General features: G+C 45.3%; 4 non-coding genes across 4 annotated transcripts; 2 read left to right on the top strand and 2 right to left on the bottom strand.

Annotated features, from left to right (window-relative positions):
- The first annotated feature begins 3442 nt into the window (after nt 1-3442).
- Nucleotides 3443-3515, top strand: TRNAV-AAC (transfer RNA valine (anticodon AAC)). The gene has a single exon. It is a non-coding gene; the product is annotated as a tRNA-Val (tRNA).
- Nucleotides 3516-10138: 6623 nt separating this feature from the next.
- On the bottom strand, nt 10139-10210 carry TRNAH-GUG (transfer RNA histidin (anticodon GUG)). The gene has a single exon. It is a non-coding gene; the product is annotated as a tRNA-His (tRNA).
- Nucleotides 10211-15096: 4886 nt separating this feature from the next.
- Nucleotides 15097-15170, top strand: TRNAN-GUU (transfer RNA asparagine (anticodon GUU)). Its single transcript has one exon. It is a non-coding gene; the product is annotated as a tRNA-Asn (tRNA).
- A 652-nt stretch (nt 15171-15822) lies between these two features.
- Nucleotides 15823-15895, bottom strand: TRNAV-AAC (transfer RNA valine (anticodon AAC)). The gene has a single exon. It is a non-coding gene; the product is annotated as a tRNA-Val (tRNA).
- Between the last annotated feature and the right edge of the window lie 2971 nt (nt 15896-18866).

Here is an 18866-nt window from a genome sequence, read left to right as displayed (position 1 = left end):
CCCTCTAATGCTAATAATAATAATGAGTGTCATTGTATTAAGTTATTAAAATGTGGGATGATTCTTGTCATTATTTTTAAAAAATCAAATTTCTTAAGAATTAATTTTAAAATAATACAATCTATCCATTTCAAATCTGATGACTTTTGACAACTGAACGTACCCATGGAAACACTACCCAGTTCACGAACATCTCCAGCACTCCAGAATATCCTCTTGAGCCTCTTTGCCGTCAATCCCCCTTCCACTTCCTGTCCCAGGTGCTCAGTGATCTAGTTCTTGTCACTAGTGATTAGTTTGTCTCATTGAGTAATTCCCATAGGTGGCTCCGCAGAGTATGTACTCTTTTCATCACTCAGGGTGATATTTTAATCCATATCGGTGCCATGTATCAGGAATGTGTTTCATTTTATTGAAGAGTAGTATTCCTTTGCAATGACACCCCACTCCAGTACTCTTGCCTGGAAAATCCCAAGGACGGAGGAGCCTGGTAGGCTGCAGTCCATGGGTCGCTAAGAGTCGGACACCACTGAGCGACTCCACTTTTCACTTTTCACGTTCATGCATTGGAGAAGGAAATGGCAACCCACTCTAGTGTTCTTGCCTGGAGAATCCCAGGGACAGTGGAGCCTGGTGGGCTGCTGTCTATGGGGTCGCACAGAGCCAGACGTGACTGAAGCGACTTAGCAGCAGCAGTAGCAGTATTCCTTTGAGTGAATATGTCACAATTATATCTATTCACTTCCTGCCGGACATTTGAATGCTTTTCAATTTGGGGACTATTATGAACAAAGCTACTATAAGCAAGTCTCTTTGTGGGCATATGTTTTATAAATTCCGTTTCCATTTTCTAATCTTTAATATACATTTATTTTGTGAATGGATGTTACATTCATCATGACAAAATTTATTGAAATATTTAAAAATGTATTCAAATGTTACAAAAGACTGAAGTGCCAGCTTATCTTTGATTGTTTCCTCCCAGAACATACTTAATATTGGCCACCTTCTGTGCCAGCTGTGTTATTTGATTATCTCATTTAATCTACACAACAGCTTTATGAAGTACTTATTATTTCTTTCATATGACATTTGCAAAATTGGCCTAGCAAATTGGAGTTGACCCAAGGTCAAAAGGAAGGTAAGTGGTGGCACCAGGACTAATAGGAGGCCCCCTGAATGTTGGGCTCATTACATTTGGGCTAAATATTCTCTGCTGTTCCTGGTCCCTGGTTTCCTGTCTAGGTTTTGCCCCGATCTGTGTGCTTGAGGCTGACCCTGGCAACCAGCATTTCCAGGTCTTTCTTGCCCATGGAATCCAATGGGTGCAGCCAAACAAATGAGATCAGAAGGGAGAGGGGAGGAATGTGAATGATAAATGTTGCCTGCCATATCAGCAAACAAAGCATGCTGTGCCATCTGGCCACCAGCCACTACCGACCTTAATAAGTGCATTAAGAAGAAACCTATCTGTTGTTGGAGTAGAAAAAGGCAACCCACTGCAGTATTCTTACCTGGAAAATCCCATGAAGAGTGGAGCCTGGTGGGCTCCAGTCCATGGCGTCCCACAGAGTTGGATATGACTGAGCATGCATGACTGAACACAGACTGTGGGATCTTAGTTCCACAAACCCTGGCCCACAGCTGCGAAAGCACCAAGTTCTAACCGCTAGACTTCCAGGGATTTCTTATCACATCTTAAGATGTCAGTTACCTGGGTGTAAACTTCATCAAAGCACTTCATTATATGTACACTTGAAAACTGCAAGAGACTGAATCATAAATGTTCTCATCACAAAAAAGAAATGAGATTATGTGATGGGATGGAGGTGCCAGTTAATGCTCTGGTGAGAATCATTTTGTTATATATAACTGTGCTCAATTAACGTGGTCAACTCACACACTGTTATGTCAATTATGTCTCAAAAAAGTTGGACCAAAAAAACTTATGAAAAAAAGAAAGAAACCTGTGTTACTTCTTTAGAACCCATCAAAAGCCAAGGGGATACGTTCCAGGGCTGCAAGTTCAAGTGCAATGCAGCTGGGGAGGAAGAAGGACTGCTTACTCACTGGTCACCTGCCCAAGGTCGTTTGCTTTGGCTCCAGCAACTGGTGGGAACTAGACTGGCCTTCAGCAGCGCCAGGAGGACTGGGTCCCTGCAGGCTCCCACTTCATCCTCATGAGGTGTTTCGATGAGGAAATCACCAAGGATTTCTTCTTTTCCCCTAATCTATTACCACTTCTCACTGTGTCTCTTCAAGACCATTGTTGGATGGTTGGATGCTGAGTGGACAGGGCTTGAAGGAGATGCTGCTCTTCTCCTACTGGTCTCTTCTGGCCGGGAGGTTACTGTCCGCGGGATGAGAACCAGGGAGCCGGGAGAGCACCGGCTCTCTGAGAACCAAAATTCGCCGCGTGCACCCGGGTGCGCCTTGCCGACTCCTGGTGTACTGAATCCACGCTGCTGGCTGAAAGCTTCCCCCGCGGGGCCACGCCTGCGTGGGGCTCTAGACCCCGCGACAGGGGCCATGCTGAAGTGGCCCGGCCCTGCCCCCGACCCTGGAGGACAGGCCACGGAGAGGCCAATCTTGACCGACCTGGCCAAGAGAGTTCTCGACCTCGGCCCAGCCCCACACACTCGAGGTTAAAAGACTCAAACCCTACAGTTTCAAAGGAGGGAGACTCTCGAGTTGAATCCATCTCCCGGCCTTTATGAGTAAAGCTGAGGGAGGAAATCAGACCAAGAAAAAGGTTATGTGCCTCAAAATGCATAACTAACCAAAGAAAAATAGGATTTTCTGACAAATTGGAAGTGTGGTCTGAAAGACTGGTGTCAAAGAGAAGTGTGTTCGGTCTGAGCCAACAGAGCATCAGGTTAGGTGGGAAAACACCCTTGCCACAGGGGTGGAAGGGGAAAGACCCAGAGTATCTTTCGGAACCCGGGGCCTTCCCAGAAAGCATAATCCATTGACGCTGTCCCCTTTCCCACATCTGTGGTCCTTAGATATATTTGGGATCCCACGTCTCACCTGGGGGCCTCCATTCCAACTCCTTTTTTTGGAAGACAAATCCCAAAGGTTTGCATCGCTCTGATGTTTGCTTTTCAACTATCAAGGTCCTGAAAGCCTCTGGACCTCGCTAATGGAAGGAGTAACTGACCAGCTGCAGTTCACAGAGGAGCCTGAAATTTTGGCCTGGGAGAAGAGTTGGGGGAGTGGAGAGCAGATTCTGGGGCATCCTGAGGTCTAACTGCCTGGGTACCCACAGGGACCTCGCTCTGGGAGAGGTGAGGAACCCTAAGTCAGGGCCTTTCAGGAACCCCAGATCCTTACTTGAGGGATCACTTGGGCTTCCAGAGGCTTCTTCCTTTGAAAATTTGAAGGCCACCTGTGTCCAAACATGCATTTCTTGAGCATGTCACTAGGCGGTAGTAGCCATGTGGTTTCCGTAGTGTAGTGGTTATCACGTTCGCCTAACACGCGAAAGGTCCCCGGTTCGAAACCGGGCGGAAACAGCCGCCCTTCTCCACAAACTTTTAGATTCGTATTTTAAACGAAACTGGAGGCCCGCCGCAGGGAGTGAGACTTGGCGCTTCAGCTTCACCATCAGTCCTCCCAAGGAATATTCAGGGTTCATTTCCTTTAGGACTGACTGGTTTCATCTCTCCTTGACCTGCATACAGGTTTTTCAGGAAGCAGGTAAAGGTGGTCTGTTTTTCCCATCTCTTGAAGAATTTTCCACAGTTTGTTGTGATCCACACAGTCAAAGGCTTTAGAGTAGTTCATGAATCAGAAACAGATGTCTTTCTGGAATTCTCTGGCTTCTTCTATGATCCAGTGGATGGAAAATGGAGGAAAAGAATAGAACCAAATTAATTGGAAAAGCATATGGGAAAGGTTAAATAGAGACTACTACAAACAGTGGAAGAAACTTCATTAGTAAAATGAGTTTACAGGGTAGATGATGAGCCTACTGTTTCGTGAATTCCAGGATTCCCGGTGACCTGCTTTCCCCCGAGATCCCGGACACAGGTCCTCCTGTGTGTGTGTGTGTGTGTGTGTGTGTGTGTGCGTGCGTGCGCGCGCGCGCGTGTGTATCCAACACACAGAGTAATGTAGTACTGGAGCTCAGGAGAGGATGCAGAGATTAGAAACAATCGTATATCATTTACACTCTAAGAGTGAGACGCCTCCCTGGGTGGGCTCGAGCCAGGAACTTTTCGGTTAACAGCCGAACTCCGTAACAGATTGCACCACAGAGACACGAGGAGAGCTTACTCCGACAGAAAGCAAGCATGCTTACGGAGCTAGCCGGAGCCACCTGTGTCTCTCAGAATAGCGTCTCCCCCTCCGAGCCTCGGACAACCTGAGAGATGGAGTCCACTCAGCGTGTTCATTCCCGCGGTTCCTGAAGCCGTGCGATTCCGAGGGCAGAAGGTCCCCGAAGTGTCCCCGCCGCGCGTTGCTCCAACTCCGCCGCAGATGCCAGCGGCCAGGAGACGTCCTGAGCTTGATCCAAGGGGCGCCCGAAGGAAGCTGATGGCTCCTGGTTTGCTCCGCCTTCATCCGACCATTTGCGCTTCTGGACATCGGTTTAGTAGACGAGGTGCATGTGGCTGCAGCTGGAGAGATCACGTCCAACGAGGAAACGTGAAAAGGAGCGGAGAGCAGGCAAAAGCATGGATGAGACAATGAGACCTCCCAGGAAGCCTGTGAAGAGGCTCAGACAGATCGTGAGGGATAAAAGATAATTTTATTAACTAGCAGAAAAATCTGTTGTGCTGTTCAGTCACTCAGTCCTCTCGGACGTTTTGCGACCGCATGGACTGCAGCACGGAAGGCTTCCCTGTCCATCACCAACTCCCGGAGCTTGCTCAAACTCGTGTCCATTGAGTCGGTGACGCCATCCAACATCTCATCCTCTGTCACCCTCTTCTCCTCCTGCCTTCAATCTTTCTCAGCAGCAAGGTCTTTCCCAATGAGTCAGCTCTTCTCATCAGGTGGCCAAAGTACTGGAGCTTCAGCTTCAGCATCAGTCCTTCCAGTCAGTGAGTATTCAGGACTGATTTCCTTTAGGATTGACCGGTTTGATCTCCTTGAATCCCAAGGCACTCTCAAGAGTCTTCTCCAACACCACAGTTCAAACGCATCAATTCTTCCATGCTCAACCTTCTTTATGGTTCAGCTCTCACATCCATACATGACTATTGGAAACACTGTAGCATTGACTATATGGACCCTTGTTGGCAAGTAATGTCTCTGCTTTTTAATACGCTGTCTAGGTTGGTCATAGCTTTTCTTCCAGGGAGCAAGTGTCTTTTAATTTCATGCCTGCAGTCACCATCTGCAGTGATTCTGGAGCCCTGGAAATAAAGTCTGTCCCTATTTCCATTGCTTCCCCATCTATTTGCCATGAAGTGATGGGACCGGATGTCATGCTCTTAGTTTTTTGAATGCTGAGTGATAAACCAGCTTTTTCATTCTCCTCTTTCACCTTCATCAAGAGGCTCTTTGGTTCCTCTTTGCTTTTTGCCAAAGGGTGGTGTCATCTGCATGTCTGAGGTTCTTGATCTTTCTCCCTGCAGTCTTGATTCCAGCTTGTGCTTCATCCAGCCTGGCATTTCGCATGATGTATTCTGCATACAAGTTAAATAAGCATGGTGACAATATACAGTCTTGACGTACTCCTTTCCATTTTTGAACCAGTCCATTGATCCATGTCTGGTTCTAACTGTTGCTTCTTGGGCTCCATACAGGTTTGTCTGGAGACAGGTAAGGAGGTCTGGTATTCCCATCTCTTGAAGAATCTTCCACAGTTTGTTGTGATCCACGCCATCAGAGCCTTGAGTGTAGTCAATGAAGCAGAAATAGATGTTCTTCTGGAATTCTCTTGCTTTTTGTATGATCCAAAAGATGTTGGCAATTTGATCTCTGGTTCCTCTGCCTTTTCTAAATGCAGCTTGAACATCTGGAAGTTCTCGGTTCACATACTGTTGAAGCCTGGCTTGGAGAATTTTGAGCTTTACACTGCTAGCATGAGAAATTAGTGCAATTGTGCAGTGGTTTGAACGTTCTTTGGCACTGCCTTTCTTTGGGCTTGGAATGAAAACTGACCTTTTCCAGTCCTGTGGCCACTGCTGAGTTTTCCAAGTTTGCTGGCAAATTTGAGTGCAGCAATTAAACAGCATCATCTTTTAGGATTTGAAATAGCTCAGCTGGAATTCTACCACCTCCACTAGCTTTGTTTGCAGTGATGCTTCCTAAGTCCCTATGTTGACTTCGCACTCCAAGATGTCTGGCTCTACGTGAGTGATCACACCATCCTGGTTATCTGTGTCATGAAGATAATTTTTGTATAGTTCTTCTATGTATTCTTGCCGCTTCTTAATATCTTCTGCTTCTGTCCTTTATTGTGCCCATCTTTGCATGAAATGTTCCCTTGGTATCTCTAATTTTCTTGAAGAGATCTCTAGTCTTTCCCACTTTAATTGTTTTGCTCTATTTCTTTGCACTGTTCACTTTGGAAGGCTTTCTTATCTCTCCTTGCTATTCTCTGGAACTCTGCATTCATTTGGGTCTCTCTTTCCTTTTCTCTGCCTTTTGCTTCCCTTCCTTTCTCAGCTATTTATAAGGCCTCTTCAGACAACCATTTTGGGCATTTTTCTTTTCTTTTTCTTGGGGATGGTTTTGATCAAGGCCTCCTGGACAATGTTGCAAACCTCTGTCCATAGTTCTCCAGGCACTCTATCAGATCTAATCCCTTGAATCTGTCACTTCCACTGTATAATCAATCATAAGGGATTTGATTTAGGTCATACCGGAATGGCCTAGTGGTTTTCCCTACTTTCTTCAATTTAAGTCTGACTTTGGCAATAGAGCTTCTTCATCTTTGGGCTGCAAAGAATAGAACCAGTGTGATTTTGGTATTGACCATCTAGTGATGTCCATGTATAGAGTCGTCTCTTGTGTTGTTTGAAGAGAGTGTTTGTTATGCCCGGCGCGTTCTCTTGGCAAAACACTGAGGGAGAATCAGAGAAGAGCATGAAAGAGAGAAAAGCTCAGACTTCTGTTGGTGTCCACAAATAAAACAGCAAAAACAGTGTGAGTATATTTACGTGGGACAGTTACCTTATGCCACGTTGTGTATTGTAACTGTAGAGTGTGAGTGTTGCACTGTGGCAGCAGCAACCTTGGTTCAGATCCAGGCTAAGGCAAGGTAGTGTCTATAGCCTGTCTTGCCATTTGCCTTTTTTCTTTTTTTTTTAACTTTGACTTATAGTTGATCTTCAATGTTGTGTTTGTTTCAGGTGTACAACAAAGTGATTCAGTTATACACACATATACATCTAGTTTTGGTTCAGATTATTTTTCCTTACAGATTATTACAAAATATTGAGTATAGGTCCCTGGCTATACCCGAGGTGCTTGTTGGTTATCTGTTTTCTGCATAGTAGTAGTGTGTATATATTAATCCCAAACTTCTAATTTACCCCTCCCCCTTTCCCGTTCAGTAACCATAATGTTGTTTTCTGTGTCTGTGGGTTTATTTCCGTTTTGTACATATGTTCCTTTGTATTAGCTTTAGTTTTGTGTTTTAGATTTCTCGTCTAAGCGATGTCATATGATATTTGTCTTTCTCTGTCTGGCTTACTCCACTAGGATGACAATCTCTTGGTCCATGCATGTTGCTGTAATTGGCATTACTTCATCCTTTTTTTTTTTTTTTTTTTTGGTTGAGTAATATTCTATCCATTTACTTTTAATTCCAGCACCAGCTTTGCCCCCTAGCAGTGGTGGGAGAGCAGAATTTGCCACTGGCCTGGAAGCAAAATGCAGCAAGAAGAGGAGTAAATCCCACAGCGCCCAAACCTGCCAGTCAAAGCAAAACCTAGAATAACTGCTTGACTCCCTGTTGAGCAGAACACATCCCCAAAGTTTAAATATTGCCCTTCAAGGAGCCTTGCCTATAGTTACACTGACAAGATAACATGGTCATTGTTGTTGTTGTTTTCTGGTAAAGATATTTCTAATATCAGTGAGGTTTTTCTTACACTAAAGGAGAAGGCGTATTTAAGAGGTTTACAATAAAATGCAAACTAGTCATCATGGTCTAGACCAGCTCCTTTCCATCCACCATCCACTGATTTTTACAGAAACAGTAAATCATTGAACTATAGGCACAGTTTGTTGAATTTTTGCAAACGTAATCAGCACCCAGATCAAGGTGTAGAAAATTTCCCCCACCCTTGAAATGTCACTTGAGCCACTTTGTAGGCAATTCCTACACTAGATCGCTTATTGTGTTACCATTCTGAGGTCTACTGCAAGAGTGTACTGTTGTCTGCTCTTGAAATTCAAATGAAGGAAGCTACATTTTTGGTAACTGACCTTGCTTTCATGCAACATTTTGTTCATTAAACATATTCATAGTGTTATGCACATTTCACTACTTTTGGTATTATTGGAGTAATTTTGTTGGGATTTTTTGGTGTTAACTGGTGTTCTTGATGAATATCCCATACCAACTTCTTCTATATTGTGCATTCATAGAAGTACTACAATTGCTGGGTCATGAAGTAGGTACAAGATGAACTTTATTAGAAACTGCCAACAGTCTTCTAGAATGACTTTGAACTGGCTGCTACAGGTGCAAGTGCTCCACATTTGTCGGCACTTAGTGCACGAATTTTTTAAAAAGCAGTCATGCTGGAGGCTGTGTAATGATATCTCCTTGTAAGTGTGACGTTTATTTCCCGAATGAGTAAATATGTCAAAAGTATTTTCTTATAGCTTCTGGTCATTAAAATATTACCTTTGTGATCCCTGGCTTAGGCTTCACAGGAAAAGGGAACCAGGTGCTGTGGTCCGTCGCTGAGGTGAAGATGGATTTTCCTAAGTGTCTCTCAGAGACAGGGGCCCAGGCTCAGGGTATTCCCAGTGTCGACAGGTTTAGCTCCAGTGACTGGCCCGGCAATAGTGGACACGCCCAGCCTCCCGGGCTTTTACCATCTCCACCCACTTTCAGTTGAGCAAGTGCAGAACATGTTTTTAAAATATTCTCTTTCAACCTATTCATTTCACATTCATTTCCCTGAGTACTTTGAACGGCCAATTCATCTCACTACCATAAAGGGAAAACTGATATCAGCAGCATAAGCAGATGGTTCATGTAAAAATCAACGTCAGAATATCAATAAGATGGTGATCCAGGGAAATGCCCTGACTCTCCAGCTGCTGTTGTTTGGAATCCCCTTGGTCTCTACCAGGCAGTGGGCACCGTTTCCCCTTTTCCCTTGGAAGCTCGCTTAGAAGACCTGTTAGGACAAATGTTATGTCCACTGTAGGGCAAGAGGTGAGCAAGGGAGCGGAGCTGGTGGGCGGGGGGCCAGGGGTGTGGACCAAGCCTGCAGAGGTAGCGGTAGATGAGGCAGCAACAGTGGCTGTGCGTGTATGTGGTACCGGAAGAGCTGATGAAAGGCGGTGAGTCCGGTGGGTGAGAGTGCCTGCTCTGCCCATGGGGAGGGGCGGGATGATTTTGAGATCTTTGCTAGAATTACTTTGCAGGGAGTGATTTGGTAAGGGTGGGGGAGGGGAGGAGGGCGACCCTGAGTGAAAGATGGTGGCCCGACGGGTCCATGCTTATAGTTAGCTGGCAGCAGAGATACCGTGATCTTGAAGGTGCTTTCTCCAATGGAACGTCTTGTCCGTTGCCTTCACGGCGTTCTGACCTCTGTGATTTCCCTACTAGGGTGAAATCGACTTCAGAATTTCTGCTTGATAATCCCTATATAGGAAAATGTCTATATTCATTCAGGTGAACTGAGGAAAGGACAAACTCAATAGTTTAAAGTAGCAGGGGACGGATAGGCGTTACCTGGGAAACGTGCCAAAGGGCTTCATCCATGTATCAAAGTGTATCTTCCATACCTGGTTGATAAAAAAATTTGTACCTCTTGATTTTGGTGATTATTTCACATCAAATAGCTGTTCATTCATGATTGGTGCATCTTGTTCTGTGAATACACCTTAATAATTTTTATCTCGGATAGAATGGGCGGTCACATGTTGCAGAACCCAGTGCAGACCATTACCGTGTTGAAGAAAAAGAAGTCAGACGCCACGTGAAACACGGAGGCCATGCCGTGACTCGGATTCGAACCGAGGTTGCTGCGGCCACAACGCAGAGTACTAACCACTATACGATCACGGCGTGCCACATACCACGCCATGAGAACGGTCTTTAATGTCTGTCCTTTGACGTAAAATGATTTCGATCCTTGCGCTGCTTTATTCTTGGGAACTGCAGCTATTCGTTTTCTCTCTTTCATGCTCGCTCATCGGTTTCCCCGCTCTGTCTCTCAATTCTGATATATTGTGACAAAAGGAAACAAAATCAAACCAAACACCAATTCTCATCTCCCAGATGCGGCACGTTCCTTCTGGGAAGTCTGGCTGTCCTCGTCCCCACCTCGCCGGCTTCTTTTCCAGCTCTTCGCAGTCGTCCCTTTGGATCCACCTTCCCGGTTAGCTGGTTCCGGCTCCCGCCCCACCGACCGCGGCCGAGCCGAGGGAGGGCAACACCAGCGGTGCGGACGGCCGGGTGAAGGCGGAGCAAAGAACCGAAAGAAGCAGTACGGAGCCCACCCGGCGTCCAACCTCCCTCTGGCCCCCTCGGCTCCGGCCCGGGGCGTCTCTGGCGCGTTTCTGCCCTCGGAAATGTGTGTGGCTCCACCGGTCGTGGAAGCGGGTAATTACCCATCCATGGGGATGAGAAGTACCTTACTCGAGCGTGTCTCTGTGGCGCCATCTATTAGTGCGTTGGGCTGTTCACGGAAAGGTTGGTTGTTCTAAACACACCTTAGGAACGCCTTCCTTGAAACACTCAAAAGCTGGGTGGTTCTTTCTACGCTGCGCAAGCTTTCCGGGAAAGGCAAAAGGGCTCCTCTACTGCTTCCCTCCTGTCCGGCGTCATGGTGCACAGGAGGTTTGCCAGGTCCCTGGGAGTCCAGAATTTCCTGAAGCAGTGAAACCAGTAACCATATTTCTTTACGTTTCTCCTTTACTGAGCATGTAACAAATCCACTGTTCTGTGTTTTAATCCGTTACATACTTCTATAGGGATTTGCATTTAAAATCTTTTATTTTCCCCATACAGATACCATTTCTCTTTTCCTTCCTTCCTGTGCGTACATCCAGATTTCCATCTGGTGGTGTTCTTCCTGGAGGATTCCTTTAGCATTCCTTGTATAGTGGGTCTGCTGCTGCTGAAGTCTTTCAGCATTTGTATGTCTGTAATGGTCATTATTCACCTTCATATTGAAGGACTTTAAAGGTGGGTAGAGGAAATGGCAACCCACTCCAGTGTTCTTGCCTGGAGAATCCCAGGGACGGGGGAGCCTGGTGGGCTTCCGTCTATGGGGTCGCACAGAGTTGGACACTACTGAAGCGACTTAGCAGCAGCAGCAGCAGTGATAGAATTCCACCTTGACTTCTTTGGCTTCTGTCCTTTGAAGAGGCTGCTCCACTGTATTATAACTTCCATGCATCTCTCTCCTCCTCTCTCTCTTTTTAGTCTTTATTAAATTTGTTACAATATGGCTTCTGTTTCATGTGTGTGTGTGTTTGTTTGTTTGTTTGTTTTTGCCATGAGGCCTGTTGGGTCTTAGCTCTCCAACCAGGGATCCAACTCACACCAAGAAGGCAAAGTCTTAACCACTGGACCACCCGGGAAGTCCCTCACTTCTATGCTTCTGATAAAATCTGACATGTGTACTTTTGTTTCTATATGTATCCGGTCTTTTTCCTCTGGTCCCTCGGGGACTATATGCTTTTTCAATGGCTTTGAGCACTTTAATTACGATGCGACTAGATGTGTGTTTTCCGTGCTGTTGTGCTCATTCATTTTGTTCATTTGGCTCCTTGGATCGGTGGGTTTATCATCTTTACTATGATTGAAATTATCTGACATTGTTCCTCCAAAAACTGTTTCTCGTCCCTGGGTATTTTCAGGAGCATCAGTCACCCGTGTATCAGGTCTTTCAGTGATGTGCTACCATTCAATGGGCAGTGCTAAAGAACGTTCAAAGTACTGGACAATTGTGCTCACTTCCCATGCTAGTAAGGTTATGCTCAAAATCCTTCAAGCTAGGTAGGCTTCAGCATTCAACTTGAATCAAGAAATTCCAGATGTACAAGCTGGGTTTAGAAAAGGCAGAGGAAGCAGAGATCGAATTGCAAACATTTGCTGGATCATAGACAAAGCAAGGGAATTCCAGAAAAAAACATTTACTTCTGTTTCTTTCACTACACTAAAGCCTTTGACTGTGTGGATCATAACAAACTGTGGAACACTCTAAAAGAGATGGGAATACCAGACCATCTTACCTGTCTCCTGAGAAGCCTGTATGCGGGTCAAGAAGCAACAGTTAGAACCGTATACGGGTCAACTGACTGGTTCAAAATTGAGAAAGGAGTACAACTAGGCTGTTTACTGTCTCCCTGTTTATTTAACTTGAATGCAGAACACATCAGGGGAAATGCCAGGCTGGATGAGTTACAAGCTGGAATCAAGATTGCTGGGAAAAATATCAGCAACCTCAGGCATGCAGATGACACCACCCTAGTGGCTGAAAGCAAAGAGGAACTAAAGAGCCTCTTGATGAGAGTGAAAGAGGAGAGTGCAAAAGCCAGCTTATAACTCAATATTAAAAAAAAAACTAAGATCATGGCATCCAGCCCCATCACTTCATGGCAAATAGAAGGGGGAAATGTGGAAGCAGTGACAAATTTTCTGTTCTTGGGCTCTAAAGCCACTGCGGATGGTGACTGCAGCCATGAAATTCGAAGACACTGGCTTCTTGGAAGGAAAGCGATGACAAACCTGGACAGTGTGTTAAAAAGCAAAGACATCACTTTGCCCACAAAGGTCCATATAGTCAAAGCTGTGATCTTTCTTGTCGTCATGTACCAATGTGAGAGTCGGACGATAAAGAAGGCAGAATGTTGAAGAACTGATGCTTTGGAACTGTGGTGCTAGAGAAGACTCTTGAAAGTCCCTTGGATGCCGAGGAGACCAAACCAGTCAATCCTAAAGGAAATCAACCCTGAATACTCATTGGAAGGATGATGCTGAAACTCCAATACTTTGGCCACCTGATGAGAAGAGCAGACTGCTTGGAGAAGTCCCTGATGCTGGGAAAGTTTGAAGGCAGAAGGAGAAAAGGGCAACAGAGGATGAGATGGTTGGATGGCATCACCGATTCAACGAACACGAACTTGGGCAAACTCTGAGAGATACTGAGGGACAGGGAGGCCTGTAGTGCTGCAGTCAGTGGAGTCACAAAGAGTCAAACACAGGTTAGCAACTGAAAAACAATGACTCTTCAATGACACTGTGTTCATTAAAAGCATTTTATTTTGACAGTGAGTTTCCATTTGGATACTGTGAACAGCTTTTCATTGCTTTGTGCTCCATAATCTTGTTTATGTTGTTTTCTGCCATGTCTAATCTGCTCTTCAATCTGGTGAATTTATTGCATTGGATGTTATAGTTTTCAGCTCTAAAGTTTTTTTTTTTTTTTTTTTTGCCATTTTTGTATGTTCTGTGTTTCTAATTAACATTTTGGATGCATGTATACCGTCATGATAACTGTTCAAGTCTTCTCTGCAGATTTTTACATTGTGTCCCTTCTGGCTCAGTTTCATTGACTGATTCATTCATTCATTTGTCTCCTCCTTACCTGTCATTTTCCTGCCTCTTTGCATGACTGGCATCCTTTGATTGGAGGCCAAGCATTGTCAGAGTTTCCCATTTGGGGGCACTGGCTGTTTTGGTATTCCTACAAATCTTCTTGAGTTTTATCTGGGGTACATTTGAGTGACTTGTAAATGGTTTGATCCCTTTGGATCTTCCTTTCGTGATTTTTTTAGGTAGGTCAGTCTAGAGCTGCTTATTCCCAATACTGTAACAAGAGTTTTCTGAATGTTCTTCCCAATGGCCCAGGAGTTAGGAGGAGTCCATTCTGTCTGGGGGGATCGAATACAATTGCTTGTCCTGTGTGAGCACCAGGCATTGCACCAGGATCTTTTAAAAAACATTCTTTCCTTGGCCTCAGGCACTTTCTTCATAACAATACCCCCATCATGACTCTGCTGAGTACTTGAGGGAGACCCTTTCATATCCCAGCATTCTCTCTCTCTCCCGCTCTCTCTCATCACTGGACCTTTCTTCATGTTTCTTTCTTTTATTATTAACTTTTATTGAAGTATAGCTGATTTACGATGATGTGACAATAGCAAAGTGAATCAGCTATACATATACATATATCCCCTCTTTTTTGGATTTTCTTCTCATTTAGGTAACCACAGAGCATCCAGTATTTCCCTATGCCATAGAGTAGGTTCCCATTTGTTATTTACTGTATACATAGCATCAATAGTGGATATAGGTAAATCCTAACTTCCCAATTCCTCCAATTCCCCTTTCCCCCTTGATGTCCATACCTTTGTTCTCTACATCTGTGTCTCTACTTCTGCTTTGCAAATAGGAACCATTTGCAAAGCAAATGATTGGATCTTTGTCCTGTGAACTCTAGCTGCCCTGTTCTCCACCAACACTCAGCTTCTTGAGTCCAGTGGATTGACCTCAAGTCGCCGGCCTCACACGTTTCTTTTCCCTAAGTCCAAGACAGGTAAAGGCTTTAACTGTGTGGATCACGACAAACTGATCTCTTGCCAGCTGCAGCCACACGGACCACACGCACTAAACCGCTGCCCAGAAGCACAAATGGTCGGATGAAGGGATAGCAAACACCAAGAGCCAGCAGCTTCCTTCGGGGGCCCCTCGGCTCAAGCTCCGGGCGTCTCTTGGGCGCAATGCGCGGCGGGGCGCTCAGGTGACCTTCTGCCCTAGGAACATCTCGGCTTCCCGACGGGAACGAACAGGCTGAGTGGACTGCATCTCTCCAGTTGTCTGGAGAAACGCCGTGCTAGGGACACAATTTTAGGCGGAAACTGCATGCTGCGAAACACAGGTGGCTCTGCCTAGGTCCCTAAGAATGCTTGCTTTCGGTGGGAGGGAGGAATAACTTGTCTCAGGTCTCTGTGGCACAATCGGTTAGCGCTCTCGGCTGTTAACCGAAAGGCTGGTGGTTCGAGCCCACCCAGGGACTCGTTTCACGCTTTTAGAATGTAAATGATGTATGATTGCTTCCAGTCTGGGCATCCTCTCCCAAGCTCCACTACTACCCTACTCCACTGTGTCTTGTATACACACACACAGAAGGACGTACGACCAGATAGTACCTGATCCTCAGAGAGGATCTCTGCAGGAAAACAGGTTGACTGGGAATCCTAGAATTCATGAAAGAGTAGGCTCATCATCATCATCCTGTAAACTCCTTTTACCAATGAAGTTTCTTCCACTGTTAGTAGTAGTCTCTATTTAACTTTTTCCATATATTTTTCCGAATAATTTTGTTCTATGCTTTTCCTCCGTTTTTCATTCATTGAATCATAGAAAAAGCAAGAGAATTCCAGGAAGACATCTATTTCTGCTTCACTGACTCCGCTAAAGCCTTTGTTTGGATCACAACAAATTGTGGAAAATTCTTCAAGAGATGGGAATACCAGACCACCTTACCTGCCTCCTGAAAAACCTGTATGCAGGTCAAGGAGAGTTCAAACCAGTCAGGAAAGGAAATCAACACTGAATATTCACTGGAAGGACTGACGGTGAAGCTGAAGTTCCAAGCCTCACTCCACGCGGCAGGCCTTCATTTTGTGTTTAAAATACGAATCTAAAAGTTTGCGGAAAAGCGCAGTTGTTTCCGCCCGGTTTCGAACCGGGGACCTTTCGCGTGTTAGGCGAACGTGATAACCACTACACTACGGAAACCACGCGGTCTATAGTGCCTAGAGACTTACACAAGAATTGCATATTTGAACACACCTGCCCTTCACATTTTCAAAGGAAGAGGACTCTGGAAACACAGGCAATCCGTCAAGTAAGGATCTGCAGTTCCTGAAAGAGGCTGATTTAGGGTTCCACGCCTCTCCAGGAGCGAGGTCCCTGTGTGCCAGCTTGCGCCCAAGCGCAGAGGTCGCCCCGCTGAGTCCTCAGTTTTCAGGAGCCCTAGCAGCCAGTGGAGTTAAGTGAGTCTGATCTCCAGGAGGCCGGACGTCCTGCAAGGTGGACGCAGCCCTTCCAGGCTGCGAATGCGCGCTTTACAGTCCCTTTTCATGGCGCCAGCGGGCAGCGAGCTCGATGCTTTAAATTCCACTCGTGAAACGAATGACATGCCCTCTCCTCTGACCTGCCCTCCCCTCTGCTCCGATGCGCCTGACCCGCGCTCTCTCACAGCCCCATCACAGCACTTCTATGGTGCCATCCGGCGCTGGGCGGGGCTGGGGGCAGGGGTTCCTCAGGAACCACTGAGGTAATGCAAGACTTGCATCACATTTTCACGTTTAGCAGGAAGTGCAGCAAAGGCTGAGGCTCAGGTCATTTGTTGAATTCGTTTGCCGACCTGACCCCGCATAAAGCCGCGGAGGTGCCAGGCGCGGTCCACGCAGATCTGACGGTCTTCATTCCTTTCTCATCAAACTTGGGATTATTCTTGAAGGACAGCTTTGCTTTACGTTTTACAATGTCTGAAACGTCTTTTGTTTGCCTTTTATAATTTTCCAGTTCAACATTTCATGGAGAGTGAATTTTAACAGAGAGGTAAAGGCGGTTTTCTCAGAAAGCAGGTGTCTTGAAGAGTTTTCTTGTTCACCTCACAGCAGGCAGAATTTGTTTTCGCTGAAAGACTTTAATGCAATGTTGTCTCTGTGTTTGTCTGTCTCTGGTTTCCTTAGAAATAAAGCTTCTCAAGTTTAGGGATGCATGTGCCGTTTTTTCCAGCAGTGGCTTTTCTCCTTTTCTTAGGGCGGCGGTCACTGCGTTTCCTTCCCGTCTGAGGTTCAGGGGCTCAAACCCCAGGAAGGCGAACCCAGGGTGCGCACCGGCCCCCAGGGCCGCGGGGCTCCGGCTGATTCCGCGTGGATTCCGAGTGCGTCTGGAGGTCTGAGTCCCCAAAGAGGCGGACTTGAAAATGGCTTTAGATCAGGACGTTTTGAGAGGGTAACAGGCAGGAAGGCCAGGGGTCTCCAAACGGAGGAAATAGCCTGCAAGTGTCAGACATTTTTCTCTCTCTTAAGCGGCAGGAGGAAACAAACTGGCGATATTTTTTCCTTCTCTGTACAAATTTAAAAGGAGGTTTCTCTTAAAATACTGTGTTGCCATAATGACACTTGGTTTCACCTGAAGTTAAGCAATGCCTTTTTCTTATGGAAATGTTTGTCTTAAGCTATGCTAATGTACTTTGCATTTACCCCCAAACTCTGTCTTCAAGTCGGTTCTGCCTCTTGGCTCAGAACCTATTTGACAAACCAGTATGTTATACTCAGAGAATCCCTTGGACTGCAAGGAGATCCAACCAGTCCGTTCTAAAGGAGATCAGCCCTGGGATTTCTTTGGAAGGAATGATGCTAACGCTGAAACTCCAGTACTTTGGCCACCTCATTCGAAGAGTTGACTTATTGGAAAAGACTCTGATGCTGGGAGGGATTGGGGGCAGGAGGAGAAGGGGACGACAGAGGATGAGATGGCTGGATGGCATCACTGACTCGATGGATGTGAGTCTTGGTGAACTCCAGGAGTTGGTGATGGACAGGAGGCCTGGCGTGCTGCGATTCATGGGGTTGCAAAGAGTCGGACACTACTGAGCGACTGAACTGAACTGAACTGAACTCAGGAATACAAAAGTTTTAGCTTTAGATAAATCAGTGCTCTCCATTCTACAAACAAGAATAAAATTCAAGTTGATAATAAGGTTGAATCTTGAATACTTTTACACTCCTGAAAATTCTAATAATTGATGTGTAATTCCATAGAAAATATTTGTCCTGTCATGCTCCCAGAGATGACTCCTGGCATGCACCACACTGCTTTAATAATTTGGGTCTAAAAACTCCTTCATGGTGACATTCACATTTATTATTATTTATAAAGTTTAAAATTATGTATCCCAGTAAATTAAATATACCATATAATATTTTTTAAATCAGGATTAAGTCTTTTGAGTCTCGAAATCACAGTGACTTAATTATTCCCCTTTCAATTTGGGGTAAATGTTTTTAGCTATCATCTAATATGTACTTCTAAGTAGCATTATATGCCATGATTCAGGTCAATTTACGATTTTAAGATCTGTCATTAACTTTAAGTTCTTTGACTGATATTAAATTGGTTGAATTAATGTGTAATCTTTGCCTGGAGAATTTCTATTTGAGGTAGAAATAACAAAACACTGTTTAAATATAATGCTGCCTACATTTTTATAGATTATATATAGAGGGGCTATAGGTTAACAGCTTAAGGGAATGTGTGGGAACCTTTAGGAGATGTTCCTGAATGTAGCCATAATGTCACTTGAAGAAGAGTACAACACATGGACTCCCTAAGCTGAGAAGTAAGGACCTGTTGTTTACTGGAAGCACTCGTTTATTTATTTTTTTTTAATTCCTGATTCTTAGTTACCTCCCTTCTAGATCTCAAGTCACCATTTTTCCATGTGCTATGTAATTCTTTTTTTACTCACTGCTGGGGTCCTTAGAGACTGGCAGGCAGATGAACCTGAGAACATGACAGGTTGTTCTCCTGCTGTGATTTTTATTTGTATGTGTGTGTGTGTGTGTGTGTGTGTGTGTGTGTATGTGATTCTTATTTTTGATGCCTCCTGGTGTGAATGCACCAAGGAGTGGGACCTTGACTTTGCTCCTGATACAGCAGTTTTCCTGGAGAAGGGACTGGTGCCTGATGAGCA

This window comes from Bos taurus, chromosome 3 (assembly GCF_002263795.3).
Source record: "Bos taurus isolate L1 Dominette 01449 registration number 42190680 breed Hereford chromosome 3, ARS-UCD2.0, whole genome shotgun sequence".
Taxonomy (NCBI): domain Eukaryota; kingdom Metazoa; phylum Chordata; class Mammalia; order Artiodactyla; family Bovidae; genus Bos; species Bos taurus.
This window is presented reverse-complemented; position numbering and strand designations above follow the sequence as displayed.